The sequence below is a fragment of the Phyllobates terribilis genome, unplaced genomic scaffold (genome assembly GCF_046119375.1).
Source record: "Phyllobates terribilis strain yellow unplaced genomic scaffold, ASM4611937v1 Scaffold_243__1_contigs__length_2969482, whole genome shotgun sequence".
Taxonomy (NCBI): domain Eukaryota; kingdom Metazoa; phylum Chordata; class Amphibia; order Anura; family Dendrobatidae; genus Phyllobates; species Phyllobates terribilis.
The window spans coordinates 2,394,351-2,412,588 of record NW_027363003.1 but is presented as its reverse complement, the minus strand read 5'-3'; the positions used below and the strand labels follow the sequence as shown (position 1 = coordinate 2,412,588).

At 50.2% G+C, this 18,238-nt stretch overlaps 1 long non-coding RNA gene across 1 annotated transcript in view; it reads right to left on the bottom strand.

Moving 5' to 3' along the window:
* Positions 1–14,637: 14,637 nt before the first annotated feature.
* Positions 14,638–18,238, bottom strand: part of LOC141217690 (uncharacterized) — a 43,154-nt gene continuing 39,553 nt past the window's right edge. The window contains exon 3 of the long non-coding RNA XR_012286490.1: positions 14,638–14,751. This is a non-coding gene — a long non-coding RNA (uncharacterized lncRNA). The remainder of the gene's footprint in view (positions 14,752–18,238) is intronic.

The following is an 18,238-nucleotide window of genomic DNA, read 5'->3' as shown; positions in this document are numbered from 1 at the left end:
GTTGTCAACCAATCTGCTGTTAGGTTGGAGGTTCCTACCTCCTGGAGAATTAATCCGGTCTTTCATGTCTCTCTGTTAAAAAAAGCTGTTGTGTCGGATGGTGACGCCTATGCCTCTGTTCCTCCGGTGGTGGAGGACAGGGAATATGAAATTTCTCGCATCCTTGACTCTAGACGGTATAGAGGTAGTTTGCAGTATCTTGTGGCCTGGAAAGGTTTCGGACCCGAGGATAACTCTTGGGTGAGGTCAGATGATGTTTCCGCGTCCAGACTTATCAGAGCGTTTCACAGGAGATTTCCTGATAAGCCTGGTCCTAGGGGATCCGGAGGATCCTCTTAGAAGGGGGGGTACTGTTAGAACCTTGCTGTTAGGTTTTTTTTCCTTTGCTGGTCACATGACCTTGTTGGCCTATTTAATCCTGCTCCGCCCTTCTGGCTTTGCTGGACTTCATTGTATATCTACTTTCTAGCTAGCCTGTGCTCTGTATCTACTCTGTTAGTTTGCTTGGTCTACGGACCTCTATGTTCTATCTATTTTGTTTGTTCGTCTGTCTGCTACCATTTCTGTTAGGAGGTGTCCCATATTCCTCCCAGTCCTTAGTACTTGTAGGGATTCCCTCCCCACATCTATAGGTCTTCGTACAGACTAGATTAGGACTTTAGCAGGTCTGATCGCAGGATCAGGTTCCCTGTTACATCGTAGGGATTCAGCTGAGTCCTATAGTAGGGACAGATCTCCTCTCTTTCCTTAGCTTTGGTAGCAGAACATAACACTAACATTGGGCTCGTGGCTCAGGTCGAGCAACCGAGTATCATGGCGAGCTCGGCCCGAGCTTTGAGCACCCGAGCATTTTAATGCTCGCTCTTCACTACTAAATACCCTTCATTATTTATTATTTTTGCACTTTGCGATTTACCCATTTACTTCTAGTTACTTGGGTATTTTGCTTGCCTTTGGTTTTTCTTTGTCTAGTGTCCTTGTGTGAACATGCATTTACATTTTGCATGCACATCAATTTATGTTTCAGTTCAGAATTCTAGGTTTTTTCTTTGTAGTTCAGTGTGCTTTAGTACATATTAGGGTGTGGCCACCCTTTGTCTGAGCTGAAATGTTTATTCTGCCTCAGGTCTATGCTTCTACTAGGGGGTCAGTCTCTCTGCCCTTATCCATATGTACGTCACTTGACAAATGGTAAGGTTTTAATATTAGAGTTAGGACTGTCCCATAAGGGTTGCTATGACGTGGCGGGATAGCTTTTACATTATTTTGATCAAAATTATGTTAACTAAATACCCTTCATTATTTATTATTTTTGCACTGTGCGATTTACCCATTTACTTCCAGTTACTTGGGTATTTTGCTTGTCTTTGGTTTTTCTTTGTCTAGTGGCCGTGTGTGAACATGCATTTACATTTTGCATGCACATCAATTTATGTTTCAGTTCAGACTTCTAGGTTTTTTCTTTATATGATATATATGCTGTATGTGCGGGAAGGGAGCTTGTCTGTACACTGCTTGCTATGTGTGGGGGAGGGAAGCTGTCGGACAAAGAGGGGTCCTGCAAACATCCAACTAATGGCCCCCCATATATATTACAGGAAGGTAGGTCAAACCCAAGGATTTTTGCTGGAGCAGCCGACCATGTGCTGTGTATGGGGCCATCTCCCCCACACATATAACCACATTCATGTATATGGGGGAGTCGGGATGTGTTGTGTGGACAAGCGTCCGGTCTAAAGCTAACTAGTGTATGGGCATCTGAGACTAAGGCAAGTTATCATCCAGAAAGTCATTCTCCAGCCTGCTGCAAAAATACCGGATAGAGAAAGGCTTTTATCACCTAAGCCAGATCTCACTGGAGGGGAAGCAAGAAGAAAAAAGGAGAAATGTAAAATAAGACACAAGTTCAGACAGTTGTCATCCAAAACTTTATCTGGTATCGACCAAGAAAATTACAATCAGTAAAAGTATAATCCACATTTAGGAAAAACACAGATGAGCTGCGGGACCATCGCTTCTTCTTCTGGGACTTTTTGGCGGACAGGTTGCTCTGCTGTCGGAGGCCTTTCTTGTTCTTGGACTTCTCCTTCATGTGGATTCTGAAGACTAGGAGGCTCCTGAGGGTCCATCTCTCCTGCCGGCAGCTCAGAGTGACTTGGAGATATGTTTCCTTCAGTCCAGGAAAGCAAGAGAGGAAAAAGATGAATGTGATGTAATAACAAGACAAACCTAAAAAAAAACATGTATAAAAAATCATGTAACTGCAAACTGCACAAAAATGACCCCAATAACATAAGTGCTGTAGCATTAAAGAACCTGCAAAACGAGTGGTGTGAAAAGACCTGCGACTTGTCAGAAATATGTAATGTTTTGTCTAAAATGACAAAAAAAAAGAAAAGATTCAAGGGATCAGCAGCATTTTATAACAGGTAAAAAATATACAAATTTGTGACAAGTGACCGGTATTAAGTATTGTGGATGATAACCAGACGTTTATTTCAAATGAAGAGTTTAATGAACGTCTTGTATTCGGCCAATTGGAACCTTCCCGGAAATGTCTGCGCCGGTGATAAAATCTACTTACTAATAGAGTTCCCGACTGGACACAAAGAACTGCAGCTCATGGAGGAATGAAGCTTCTTTCCTTCTCAGCCAAGAACTTCTTATACCAGTCCCGTACGGCCTCTATCATGTCCTGATATCTAGCAGAAAGAGAAAAAATCAATTATAAACTAAATAAAATTTATTAAAGAAAAAAAAACCTCCTGCGAACATGAAGCATTTGTAGCAAAGCACAGCCATTATTTACAGAGCACAATTGTTTTACTTTATTCTATATTAGTGGCCTCTCTGTGCAAAAACTTGTGGGAAATTACTGCAGCACTAATATTGTCCACCCAGAGAGCACCCAAGTATTCCCCAATTTCTGACTCCACCGCCCGATTGCCCCCACAAGCACAATGCTGCACCGCTGTCACCTGCCTGGTACAGGCTCCTTTATAGGGTCCTTTCAGCTGTTGTTCACCAAGATGTGAAGTAATCCGAGTACAGGGTTTCCCATGTCTGAGTGCAGGGGTGGAGAGCAGAGAGGATCAGACAGGGACAGGCCCATACACAGACTGCTGGTATATAGAGGACAAATCTCACTGAACAGCAGCCACAAGAAGCTTCTGGATGGGGGCAGTGGGGGTGAGACAGCACTTCAGCAACGTGTTTGGGAGAGAAGGAAGAAAATAAGCAAATGAAGAAAATTTATAAAGTTCACAAGTCTGCAATGTGAGGAGGATAATTACATGAAGAAAACCCTCTAGGTGCAGCGTCCGCAACCGGAAAACCGCCCAAGGTCCACCTGTGTCATCAGCGCCCCCCTGCTGGACCCCTAATCAGTTGTACTGCAGACTCTGATGATTGATAGTGACACTAGGTCAGCTCTTTCCCAATGGCGGCACTAGCTGACCATCCTGTGGATAGGACAGGTGCCGGATCATTCAGTCCTTTCCCTCTTCCCCAACGTGAAGCAAACATCCCTCTGACCAGACAAACATCCCCCTGACCAGACAAACATCCCCCTGACCAGGCAAACATCCTCCTGACCAGGCAAACATCCCTCTGACCAGGCAAACATCCCTCTGACCAGACAAACATCCCCATGACCAGGCAAACATCCCTCTGACCAGGCAAACATACAACCCCTTTTTTTCTTTCCCATTTTACTTGCTTTATTAATTTCACCTCCAACATTACTGACAACTCCAAGTTCAATAGTTTGATAGTCTCATCTCCTGCCTTTGTATGTGGAGGAGGCAATAAACAGCCGTATACATCCTAAACCTGTCACAAGGACTTTCTCTGCAACTCCCTACTCTCAGCTGTCCCCCTGTAACAATCCACCTTTTTCTCTTTCTCGCTCATACATTTCAGACACTTTATTAACATGTTAATCATATTTCCAAACTTACTGCATTCCACTTCATCTGATCGTACATCACCGTTTAAAAGAATCACAATCACTTACTTGTCTGCTGCGGTAATTCTTGGATTGTTTTCTTGCTGTTGCTTGGTCTTATTTTGCTGTTTGCTGTCCTTAAACCACCATCTGCCGCACAGTGTCCACATCTTGTTCCACCGGGTCGCTCTTTTGATCCCTGCAACAACAGACACTATGCGAGTATGACTTCACATGTGACATTTCCAAGTCCCTTGACCATTGTGGTGCCAATGGAGTACCCCTTTTCTCGTTATCATGCCACCAAAGCACACCATTTCCAGCTAGCATGCCACCGTAGCACACCTTTTCCCGTTAGTATGCCACCGGGCACACCTATTCCAGTTAGCATGCCATCGGAGCACACCTATTCCCGTTAGCATGCCACCGGAGCACACCTTTACCATTAGCATGTGACCGCAGAACACCTTTACCGTTAGAATGCCACTGGAGCACACCTTTACCATTAGCATGCCACCGGAGCACACCTTTTACCGTTGGCTTGCCACCGGAGCACGCCACTTTCCCGCTGGCTTGCCACCGAAGCACGCCACAGTCCCGTTGGCTTGCCACCGGAGCACGCCACAGTCCCGTTGGCTTGCCACCGGAGCACGCCACTTTCCCGTTGGCTTGCCACCGGAGCACGCCACTTTCCCGTTGGCTTGCCACCGGAGCACGCCACTTTCCCGCTGGCTTGCCACCGAAGCACGCCACAGTCCCGTTGGCTTGCCACCGGAGCACGCCACAGTCCCGTTGGCTTGCCACCGGAGCACGCCACTTTCCCGTTGGCTTGCCACCGGAGCACGCCACTTTCCCGTTGGCTTGCCACCGGAGCACGCCACTTTCCCGTTGGCTTGCCACCGGAGCACGCCACTTTCCCGTTGGCTTGCCACCGGAGCACGCCTTTACCATTAGCATGTGACCGCAGAACACCTTTACCGTTAGAATGCCACTGGAGCACACCTTTACCATTAGCATGCCACCGGAGCACACCTTTTACCGTTGGCTTGCCACCGGAGCACGCCACTTTCCCGCTGGCTTGCCACCGAAGCACGCCACAGTCCCGTTGGCTTGCCACCGGAGCACGCCACAGTCCCGTTGGCTTGCCACCGGAGCACGCCACTTTCCCGTTGGCTTGCCACCGGAGCACGCCACTTTCCCGTTGGCTTGCCACCGGAGCACGCCACTTTCCCGCTGGCTTGCCACCGAAGCACGCCACAGTCCCGTTGGCTTGCCACCGGAGCACGCCACAGTCCCGTTGGCTTGCCACCGGAGCACGCCACTTTCCCGTTGGCTTGCCACCGGAGCACGCCACTTTCCCGTTGGCTTGCCACCGGAGCACGCCACTTTCCCGTTGGCTTGCCACCGGAGCACGCCACTTTCCCGTTGGCTTGCCACCGGAGCACGCCTTTACCATTAGCATGTGACCGCAGAACACCTTTACCGTTAGAATGCCACTGGAGCACACCTTTACCATTAGCATGCCACCGGAGCACACCTTTTACCGTTGGCTTGCCACCGGAGCACGCCACTTTCCCGCTGGCTTGCCACCGAAGCACGCCACAGTCCCGTTGGCTTGCCACCGGAGCACGCCACTTTCCCGTTGGCTTGCCACCGGAGCACGCCACTTTCCCGTTGGCTTGCCACCGGAGCACGCCACTTTCCCGCTGGCTTGCCACCGAAGCACGCCACAGTCCCGTTGGCTTGCCACCGGAGCACGCCACAGTCCCGTTGGCTTGCCACCGGAGCACGCCACTTTCCCGTTGGCTTGCCACCGGAGCACGCCACTTTCCCGTTGGCTTGCCACCGGAGCACGCCACTTTCCCGTTGGCTTGCCACCGGAGCACGCCACTTTCCCGTTGGCTTGCCACCGGAGCACGCCACTTTCCCGTTGGCTTGCCACCGAAGCACGCCACTTTCCCGTTGGCTTGCCACCGGAGCACGCCACTTTCCCGTTGGCTTGCCACCGGAGCACGCCACTCTCCCGTTGGCTTGCCACCGGAGCACGCCACTCTCCCGTTGGCTTGCCACCGGAGCACGCCACTTTCACGTTGGCTTGCCACCGGAGCACGCCACTTTCACTTTGGCTTGCCACCGGAGCACGCCACTTTCCCGTTGTCTTGCCACCGGAGCACGCCACTTTCCCGTTGGCTTGCCACCGGAGCACGCCACTTTCCCGTTGGCTTGCCACCGGAGCACGCCACAGTCCCGTTGGCTTGCCACCGGAGCACGCCACTTTCCCGTTGGCTTGCCACCGGAGCACGCCACTTTCCCGTTGGCTTGCCACCGGAGCACGCCACTTTCCCGTTGGCTTGCCACCGAAGCACGCCACTTTCCCGTTGGCTTGCCACCGGAGCACGCCACTTTCCCGTTGGCTTGCCACCGGAGCACGCCACTTTCCCGTTGGCTTGCCACCGGAGCACGCCACTCTCCCGTTGGCTTGCCACCGGAGCACGCCACTTTCACGTTGGCTTGCCACCGGAGCACGCCACTTTCACGTTGGCTTGCCACCGGAGCACGCCACTTTCCCGTTGTCTTGCCACCGGAGCACGCCACTTTCCCGTTGGCTTGCCACCGGAGCACGCCACTTTCCCGTTGGCTTGCCACCGGAGCACGCCACAGTCCCGTTGGCTTGCCACCGGAGCACGCCACTTTCCCGTTGGCTTGCCACCGGAGCACGCCACTTTCCCGTTGGCTTGCCACCGAAGCACGCCACTTTCCAGTTGGCTTGCCACCGGAGCACGCCACTTTCCCGTTGGCTTGCCACCGGAGCACGCCACTTTCCCGTTGGCTTGCCAACGGAGCACGCCACTCTCCCGTTGGCTTGCCACCGGAGCACGCCACTCTCCCGTTGGCTTGCCACCGGAGCACGCCACTTTCACGTTGGCTTGCCACCGGAGCACGCCACTTTCACGTTGGCTTGCCACCGGAGCACGCCACTTTCCCGTTGGCTTGCCACCGGAGCACGCCACTTTCCCGTTGGCTTGCCACCGGAGCACGCCACTTTCTCGTTGGCTTGCCACCGGAGCACGCCACTTTCCCGTTGGCTTGCCACCGGAGCACGCCACTTTTCCGTTGGCTTGCCACCGGAGCACGCCACTTTCCCGTTGGCTTGCCACCGGAGCACGCCACTTAACCGTTGGCTTCCCACCGGAGCACGCCACTTTCCCGTTGGCTTGCCACCGGAGCACGCCACTTTCCCGTTGGCTTGCCACCGGAGCACGCCACTTTCCCGTTGGCTTGCCACCGGAGCACGCCACTTTCCCGTTGGCTTGCCACCGGAGCACGCCACTTTCCCGTTGGCTTGCCACCGGAGCACGCCACTGTCCCGTTGGCTTGCCACCGTAGCACGCCACAGTCCCGTTGGCTTGCCACCGGAGCACGCCACAGTCCCGTTGGCTTGCCACCGGAGCACGCCACAGTCCCGTTGGCTTGCCACCGGAGCACGCCACTTTCCCGTTGGCTTGCCACCGGAGCACGCCACTTTCCCGTTGGCTTGCCACCGGAGCACGCCACTTTCCCGTTGGCTTGCCACCGGAGCACGCCACTTTCCCGTTGGCTTGCCACCGGAGCACGCCACTTTCCCGTTAGCTTGCCACCGGAGCACGCCACTTTCCCGTTGGCTTGCCACCGGAGCACGCCACTTTCCCGTTGGCTTGCCACCGGAGCACGCCACAGTCCCGTTGGCTTGCCACCGGAGCACGCCACATTCCCGTTGGCTTGCCACCGGAGCAAGCCACAGTCCCGTTGGCTTGCCACCGGAGCACGCCACTTTCCCGTTGGCTTGCCACCGGAGCACGCCACAGTCCCGTTGGCTTGCCACCGGAGCACGCCACAGTCCGTTGGCTTGCCACCGGAGCACGCCACTTTCCCGTTGGCTTGCCACCGGAACACGCCACTTTCCCGTTGGCTTGCCACCGGAGCACGCCACTTTCCCGTTGGCTTGCCACCGGAGCACGCCACTTTCCCGTTGGCTTGCCACCGGAGCAACGCCACTGTCCCGTTGGCTTGCCACCGGAGCACGCCACTGTCCCGTTGGCTTGCCACCGGAGCACGCCACTGTCCCGTTGGCTTGCCACCGGAGCACGCCACTGTCCCGTTGGCTTGCCACCGGAGCACGCCACTGTCCCGTTGGCTTGCCACCGGAGCACGCCACTGTCCCGTTGGCTTGCCACCGGAGCACGCCACTTTCCCGTTGGCTTGCCACCGGAGCACGCCACTTTCCCGTTGGCTTGCCACCGGAGCACGCCACAGTCCCGTTGGCTTGCCACCGGAGCACGCCACTTTCCCGTTGGCTTGCCACCGGAGCACGCCACTTTCCCGTTGGCTTGCCACCGGAGCACGCCACTTTCCCGTTGGCTTGCCACCGGAGCACGCCACTTTCCCGTTGGCTTGCCACCGGAGCACGCCACTTTCCCGTTGGCTTGCCACCGGAGCACGCCATTTTCCCGTTGGCTTGCCACCGAAGCACGCCACTTTACCGTTGGCTTGGCAACGGAGCACGCCACTTTCCCGTTGGCTTGCCACCGGAGCACGCCACTTTCCCGTTGGCTTGCCACCGGAGCACGCCACAGTCCCGTTGGCTTGCCACCGGAGCACGCCACTTTCCCGTTGGCTTGCCACCGGAGCACGCCACTTTCCCGTTGGCTTGCCACAGGAGCACGCCACTTTCCCGTTGGCTTGCCACCGGAGCACGCCACTTTCCCGCTGGCTTGCCACCGGAGCACGCCACTTTCCCGTTGGCTTGCCACCGGAGCACGCCACTTTCCCGTTGGCTTGCCACCGGAGCACGCCACTTTCCCGTTGGCTTGCCACCGGAGCACGCCACTTTCCCGTTGGCTTGCCACCGGAGCACGCCACTTTCCCGTTGGCTTGCCACCGGAGCACGCCACTTTCCCGTTGGCTTGCCACCGGAGCACGCCACTTTCCCGTTGGCTTGCCACCGGAGCACGCCACAGTCCCGTTGGCTTGCCACCGGAGCACGCCACTTTCCCGTTGGCTTGCCACCGGAGCACGCCACTTTCCCGTTGGCTTGCCACCGGAGCACGCCACTTTCCCGTTGGCTTGCCACCGGAGCACGCCACTTTCCCGTTGGCTTGCCACCGGAGCACGCCACTTTCTCGTTGGCTTGCCACCGGAGCACGCCACTTTCTCGTTGGCTTGCCACCGGAGCACGCCACTTTCTCGTTGGCTTGCCACCGGAGCACGCCACTTTTCCGTTGGCTTGCCACCGGAGCACGCCACTTTCCCGTTGGCTTGCCACCGGAGCACGTCACTTTTCCGTTGGCTTGCCACCGGAGCACGCCACTTTCCCGTTGGCTTGCCACCGGAGCACGCCACTTTCCCGCTGGCTTGCCACCGGAGCACGCCACTTTCCCGCTGGCTTGCCACCGGAGCACGCCACTGTCCCGCTGGCTTGCCACCGGAAGCACCCCACTTTCCCGCTGGCTTGCCAAGGGAGCACGCCATCATCCATTTAATAAAATGGGCCACACTTAGCTTTTTCTTTTATATAATGGGTCCATATAGTTTTTCATTGAATATATTGGGCCCTACATAACCTTACATTTAATATATATAATCGTCTTATCATGTCTGTCTGTCCTTCTGTCCAGGAAGTCCTGCGTCGCTGATTGGTCCGACCGTGGTCAATCAGCTACGTGGGATTTCAGAAAAAGATGGCGGCCATTAGCAGCTCATCTACCGCACGGAGGTCAGCGGCGATGTAGCCGGGAGATGACCGGCGCTAGCAGCAGAAGTACCCCGACCAGCGGCGCCGCTGACCTCCATGCGGCTACCGTCGGGAGATCAGCGGTTAGGGCCGCTGATCTTCCGACGGAAAGTGTGAAGGGAGGACCGGGGAGCGGCGCCACCGGTCGGGATACTTCTGCTGCGAGCAGCCGGTCATTTCCCGGCTGCTCGCAGTGGAAGTACCCGCACAGGCAGCGCCGCTCCCCTGTCCTCACTAATACGATTCGGCGGCCACGACCAATCAGCGATATTGGCTCCAAATTTAAACACCGCTCTGCACAGAGGTCAGTGGCGATGCAGCCGGTCATCTCCCGGCTGCTCGCAGCAGAAGTACCCCGACCTGCGGCGCCGCTGACCTTCATGCGGCTACCTTCGCTAGATCAGCGGCTAGGGCCGCTGATCTCCCGACGGCAAGTGTGAAGGGAGGACCGGGGAGCGGCACCGCTGGTTGGGATACTTCTGCTGCGAGCAGCCGGTCATCTCCCGGCTGCTCACAGTGGAAGTACCCGCTCCCCGGTTCTCACTAATACGATTCGCTGATTGGTCGCGGCCGCCAGCCGTGACCAATCACCGGTTTTGGCGCCAAATTTAAACATGCTCTCCGGTCCTCACTAACACGGTTCGCTGATTGGTCGCGGCCGGCCGCATACATATTCTAGAATACCCGATGAGTTAGAATCGGGCCACCATCTAGTTTAATATAATGGGCCACAAATTGCCTTCTAGTTATTACAAGAGGTCCTGCATAGTCTTCCATTTATTTTAATAGGCACCATATAACCTTTCAGCATCTGAAACAACGGATACTGAAAGCCTGTGCTAGCATTTCTTCTGCGGTGTTGCTATCAGTGTGTCAAGAGTGGGAGAAGAGGGTTGCATTGACAATCCAACACAATGGGCAGCACTTTAAACACATTTTATAAGTGGTCATAAACTTGTAAAAAATTCATGAAAGAATAAAGTTATGTTAAAACCAAGCACACCATTGTATTTTCTTATGAAATTCTCAATGAGTTTGATGTGTCACATCACCCTCTTCCCATTGAAAAAAATAAAGTTAGATCTAAAATGGCCGACTTCAAAATGGCCGCCATAGTCACCACCCATCTGGAAAAGTTTCCCCCTCCCATATACTAATGTGCCATAAACAGGAAGTTGACATCACCAACCATTCAATTTAATTTAGGTGTATCCATATAAATAGCCCACCCTGTATTATTACCATTTTTATTATTGCTGTACATACTGTAGCTTTTCATTTAATTTATTGGGCCCCATATAGGCTTCCATTTAATATAATGGGCCCCACATAGCCTTCCATTTAATTTAATGGGGTCCACATAGCCTTCCATTTAATTTAATGGGGTCCACATAGCCTTCCATTTTATTTAATGGGGCCCACATATGTTTTTATTTAATATAAAGAGCCCCACATAAGCCCCTAATTAATATAATGGGCCCCACCTTGCTTTCCATATAAAATAATGGGTCCCACATAGCCCTCCCTTTTGTTATGATGAGCCTTACATATCACACCATTTCCCGATGGTCTGCCACCGAAGTACACCATTGGCTGCTGGGGTGCCACTGGAACACACTCTTTACAGTTGGGGTGCCAAAAGAGCACACCTTTCACCATTAGCATGCCACCGGAGTACACTTTTTGCCACTGGCATGCCACTGAAGCACACCCTTTACCATTGGAGTACCATCGGGCACACCCTTTACCGTTGGTGTGCCATCGGAGAACTCTATTTCCCGTAGGCCTACCAGAGGGGCCCAATATGTGACCTTTTTTGCTTACCACCGGGGCACCCATCTTGGGCTTTTTAGCTTCCACCGGGGTGCACTCTTTGGCCTTTTAGCTTACCACCGGGGCACCCAACTTGGGCTTTTTAACTGCGACCGGGGTACACTCTGACCATTTTGCTTACCACCGGGGCACTCATTTTAGGCTTTTTTAGCCTGCCACCGGGGTGCACTTTTTGGCCTTATTGCTTACCACTGGGGCGCACTCTAGGGCTTTTTAGCCTACCACCAGGGTACATTCTTTGGCCTTATTGCTTATCACTGGGGCGCACTCTAGGGCTGCTCAGTCTGCCACCAGAGTCTACTCTTTGGCCTTTTTGCCATTGGTGTGCCACCAGAGCACACCCTATGACGTTGGAGTGCCACCGGAGCACACCCTTTACCTTTGGAGTGCCACCGGAACACACAATTTGCCATTGGCAAAAGTATAATGGACCCCCACATAGAATTCTATAAAGTATAATGGCCCCCACATAGCCCTCTATATAGTATAATGAGCCGCACATTGCCTTCCATGTACTATAATTTAATTTATTGGGCTCCACATAGCTTTTCATTTAATTTATTGAACCCCACATAACCGTCAATTTAATATAATAGGCCGCACTGGACTCCATTTAATATATTGGACCTGACATAGCCTTCCATTTAATAAAATGGGGCCAAAATATCCCTCTATTTAATATAATGGGCACCAAAAAGCCTTCCATGTTTTATATTGGGCACCACATAGCCCTCTATTTAATACAATTGGCCCCACTTAACCTTCCATTTAAAATATTGGGCCCCACATAGCTTTACATTTAATTTACTGGGCTCCATATAGGCTTCCATTTAATATAATGGGCCCCACATAACCCTCCATTTAATATAATGGTCCCCACATTGCCTTCCATTTATTATAATGGAGCCAAGATACATCTCTATTTAATATAATGGACAAAACACAGGCTTCCATTTAATATAATTGGCGCTACATAGCCCTTTATTTGATAAATGTGCCTCACATAGCCCTCCATATAATATTATGGGCCCCGCAACGCTTTCCATTTAATTTAATAGGCCTCACATAGCCCTCAATTTAATACAGAGGGCCCCACAAAACCTTCCAGATAACATAGTGGGCCCCAATATAGCTTTCTTTTTAATGTATTGGTCCCCACATAGTCCTCTATTTAATATAATGGGCCTCACATAGCCTTCCATTAAATATCATGGGCCCCATATAGAATTTATCATATACGTAGATGTCCCTTTAAGATAACGGGCCCCACATAGCTTTCCCTTTAATATAATGGGCCCCACATAGCTTTCCCTTTAATATAATGGGCCCCACATAGCTTTCTCTTTAATATAATGGGCCCCACATAGCTTTCCCTTTAATATAATGTGCACCACATTGATTTTATTATTATATAATGGGCCCCACATAGCTTTCCCTTTAATATAATGGGCCCCACATAGCTTTCTCTTTAATATAATGGGCCCCACATAGCTTTCTCTTTAATAAAATGGGCCCCACATAGCTTTCTCTTTAATATAATGGGCCGCACATAGCTTTCCCTTTAATATAATGGGCCCCACATAGCTTTCCCTTTAATATAATGGGCCCCACATAGCTTTCCCTTTAATATAATGGGTCCCACATAACTTTTTCTTTAATATAATGGGCCCCACATAGCTTTCTCTTTAATATAATGGGCCCCACATAGCTTTCTCATTAATATAATGGGCCGCACATAGCTTTCTCTTTAATATAATGGGCCCCACATAGCTTTCTCTTTAATATAATGGGCCCCACATAGCTTTCTCTTTAATATAATGGGCCCCACATAGCTTTCTCTTTAATATAATGGGCCCCACATAGCTTTCTCTTTAATATAATGGGCCCCATATAGCTTTCTCTTTAATATAATGGGCCCCATATAGCTTTCTCTTTAATATAATGGGCCCCACACAGCTTTCTCTTTAATATAATGGGCCCCACATAGCTTTCTCTTTAATATAATGGGCCCCACATAGCTTTCCCTTTAATATAATTGGCCCCACATAGCTTTCTCTTTAATATAATGGGCCCCACATAGCTTTCTCTTTAATATAATGGGCCCCACATAGCTTTCTCTTTAATATAATGGGCCCCACATAGCTTTCTCTTTAATATAATGGGCCCCACATAGCTTTCTCTTTAATATAATGGGCCCCACATAGCTTTCTCTTTAATATAATGGGCCCCACATAGCTTTCTCTTTAATATAATGGGCCCCACATAGCTTTCCCTTTAATATAAAAGGCCCCACATAGCTTTCCCCTTAATATAATTGGCCCCACATAGCTTTCCCTTTAATATAATTGGCCCCACATAGCTTTCCCTTTAATATAATGGGCACCACATAGATTTATTATAATATAATGGGCCCCACATATCCGTCCCTTTAATATTATGGACCCCACATAGATTTATTATAATATTATGGACCCCACATAGATTTATTATAATATTATGGACCCCACATAGATTTATTATAATATAATGGGCCCCACATAGATTTATTATAATATAATGGGCCCCACATATCCGTCCCTTTAATATTATGGGCCCCACATAGATTTATTATAATATAATGGGCCCCACATAGATTTATTATAATATTATGGACCCCACATAGATTTATTATAATATAATGGGCCCCACATAGATTTATTATAATATAATGGGCCCCACATAGATTTATTATAATATAATGGGCCCCACATAGATTTATTATTATATAATGGGCCCCACATAGATTTATTATAATATAATGGGCCCCACATATCCGTCCCTTTAATATTATGGACCCCACATAGATTTATTATAATATTATGGACCCCACATAGATTTATTATAATATTATGGACCCCACATAGATTTATTATAATATTATGGACCCCACATAGATTTTATTATTATATAATGGGCCCCACATATCCGTCCCTTTAATATTATGGACCCCACATAGATTTATTATAATATGATGGGCCCCACATAGATTTATTATAATATAATGGGCCCCACCTAACCCTCCAGTTTATACACTGCAGTCGCTCTCTTTCTTCTCTTCTTTACCTAGTCCAGTCTTTCGTGACGACTTCCCGCCATGATTCGTCTTTGCAGTTTGCTGTCCAGGTTTCGGCTGCTCCGCACTTTTCAGCAGATCACCGCACTCCTGAAAAACAAAAATGTTACAAATATAAGCGACTTAAATAAATAATGCCGCCCACTGTGCCACCAAATGCAAATATGTGCCACACTGTGCCCATGAGTATATCATTCACCGCAATGAAGTCTGCTCCACTGAGAATATAAATCAGTCACTAGCTTGTGCCCCCGTTATAAATAGTGTTGAGCGAGCACTAAAATGCTCGGGTGCTCGAAGCTCGGCCCAAGCTCGCCGTGATACTCGGGTGCTCGACCTGAGCAACGAGCCCATGTTAGTCTATGGGAGACCCGAGCATTTTTGCGGAGGCACCCCCGGCAGTCTGTAGAAAGCCTAAAAAGTGCCCAAAATGATAGTGACAGTGCTCAGATGACATGGGGACAGCATGGGGATCGCCCCAGGAAGCATTTCTGACCCCCAGGTCACTGTTGTCAACAACGTGGTCAGAGGTATTAAGCCACTTTTACAGGCTCATAAGAAAATGTTCAAAAACGAAAGTGAAACTTTTTTCCTGTGAAATATGTTAAGGAATTTCTTTTCCAGGGTAATGACTTGTGTATAAGGTAAAATAAATAACCAAAAACAAAAATACTCCTCCACACCTTGGGCTATGTTCACAAGTAGCATTTTTTATGCGTTTTTGCACTTTTGTATTGCTTTCAACTGTGACAAATGCATTCACTGGGAAATGTCATTTTAACATTTTACAACCTTATCTGGCCATGTGCTGTGTGACACATGCATATAGTGCTGAAAAGACATGGGAACAGCATGGGGAAGACCCCTGGAAGGATCTCTGACTCCCAGGTCACTGCCTAAAAGTGTGCCCATCAGAAGTGATCCTTGCCGCATCAGAAGATGCAGACTTGCAACTATCCCCGTGCAAGTCCTTGTCCCAGGGCAGTGTTCAATTATACCTCCCCCATTCCTTGCAATGCAAGCGCAAATATGCAGCCAACCACCCACCCACCCCCAGGCTGCAATACCATACTGCTAGCTTGCACTTGAAATTGGGCCTTTTAGTTTTGAGGAGGCCGAAGCTGGCCACTACCTCATGGCTGCTTCGGCAGCGAGGTATCCATACTCAGTCCCCAGCCGCCCGGCGGCCGGGTGTCCACACCTGGTCCCCAGCCGCCTGGGGGCGGCGGGGTGTCCATAGACGGTCCCCAGCCACCCCGATTTCTCCGCGGAACATCCCGACACACTTTTCTTAGACTGGCCTGCTTTAGGGCAGCATTGGACAAGCCCACTAGAGAAACCGACTCCATCAGGGGAGGTGAGAATGCCAAGGTGAGGAGCATGATGATGACAGAAGTTAGCATTTGCTTTGTTTTGCTGGAATGCAAGCATAAGTGTGCAACCTGCCACCAACCCACCCTGAGGCTGCAATACCATACTGCTAGCATGCGTGCACTTGAAATTGGGCCTTTTAGGCATGTGGAGGCCAGAGCTGGCTACTACCTCATGGGTGCTTCGGCAGCGAGGTATCGATACTCAGTCCCCAGCCGCCCGGCGGCCGGGTGTCCATGCTCGGTCCCCAGCCGCCAGGGGGCGGCCGGGTGTCCACACTCGGTCCCCAGCCGCCCCGCGGCCAGGTGTCCATAAACGGTTCCAAGCCGCCCCGATTTCTCCGCGGAACATCCCCACACACTTTTCTTAGACTGGCCTGCTTTAGGGCAGCATTGGACGAGCCCACCAAAGAACCCGACTTCTCCGGTGGGCCCTGGCTTCTTTATCAGGGGAATTGAGAGTGCCAAGGTGAGGAGCATGATGAGGATGATAGAAGTTAGCATCTGCTTTGTTTTCAAGGAATGCAAGCGCATGTATGTAGTAGCGGCTAGGCCTGAGGTGGTCAGCGTTTTGGCGCATATCCTACCTCCTCCGAGGATTGCTGGATGTTTTCCTGCTACTATCCAAGTTCTATGACTCTCGTTAAAACAAAGCTTCAAGTGATAAATGATGGATGAGGTAGTGGCAAAGGAGAAAGAGCAGGAGGAACAGGGACCATTCACATCAATATCAGGCCAGTCAACCACATATGTCTTGTAGGATATGTTTCTGTAACAAAAGGAGCGGTTTGGCTACACAGTTATAGGGCATACAGTGAGTGCAATGCCTACCAAAACTTTTGAGGCACTCCAATGCCCCTTGGAAATGACATGGAGGTCAGAGGGCCTTAACTAAACCTTTTTTTCCATTTATGGCAACTGGGTCTCCTGTGCACTGTTGGCCTAAGCAGTGAATGGAAGGCTTTCCAAAAATTATAAGGAACTGCAATGCCCCTGGAAACAGATGTGGATTACAGCGTACTAAAAACCTTCTACCCATTAATGGGGAGTGTGTCTCCCTTAGTTTTCACCTTTGCATTGAAAAGCAAAAGCTGACTAAAATTAGGAGGAAATGCAATGCCCGTTGGAAGAGTCATGGAGATTAGAGGTAAGGTAATTAAAAACAACATTTCAATGCCCCTTGGAAGAGCTGTGGAGTTCAGAGTGGCTTAAGAAGACGCTTTTAATGCCCCTTTGAAGAGACGTGGAGGTCACAGTAGCTTAACAAGACGGTTTTAATGCCCCTTACAAGAGCCATACAGTACAGCATCTTAAAAACATTATTCCCATTATTGGGGAGTGGGTCTCCCATAGTATTTGCTTATGCCTTCCAAGCAAAAGCTTCCAAAAATTATGAGGAAATGCAATGCCCGTTCGAAGAGTCGTGGAGGTCCCAGTAGCTTAACAAGACGCTTTTAATGCCCCTCAGAAGAGACGTGGAGGTCAGAGTGGCATAACAAGACGGTTTTAATGCCCCTTACAAGACACGTGGAGGTCAGAGTGGTATAACAAGACGCTTTTAATGCCCCTCAGAAGAGACGTGGAGGTCAGAGTGGTATAACAAGACGGTTTTAATGCCCCTTACAAGAGACGTGGAGGTCAGAGTGGTATAACAAGATGGTTTTAATGCCCCTCAGAAGAGACGTGGAGGTCAGAGTGGTATAACAAGACGGTTTTAATGCCCCTCTGAAGAGACGTGGGGGTCAGAGTGGTATAACAAGACGGTTTTAATGCCCCTTACAAGACACGTGGAGGTCAGAGTGGTATAACAAGACGGTTTTAATGCCCCTTACAAGACACGTGGAGGTCAGAGTGGTATAACAAGACGGTTTTAATGCCCCTTACAAGACACGTGGAGGTCAGAGTGGTATAACAAGACGGTTTTAATGCCCCTTACAAGAGACGCTCATTATTCTGGCATTTGGCAAATATTAAAAATGATGGTAATCCTAATTGACCTAAAATGGGAAAGGTTTATTCTGATTTCATGTCAGATATTGAGAAAAACATGCAGATGTGTCTATTTATACAGTGTATGGAAACTTCTGATTTCAACTCTGTATATATATATATATATATATATATATATATATATATATATATGTGTATAATATATACACGGCGAAGCTCACACAACACAACACCCACAGCAGAGGAACTGGCTGCAC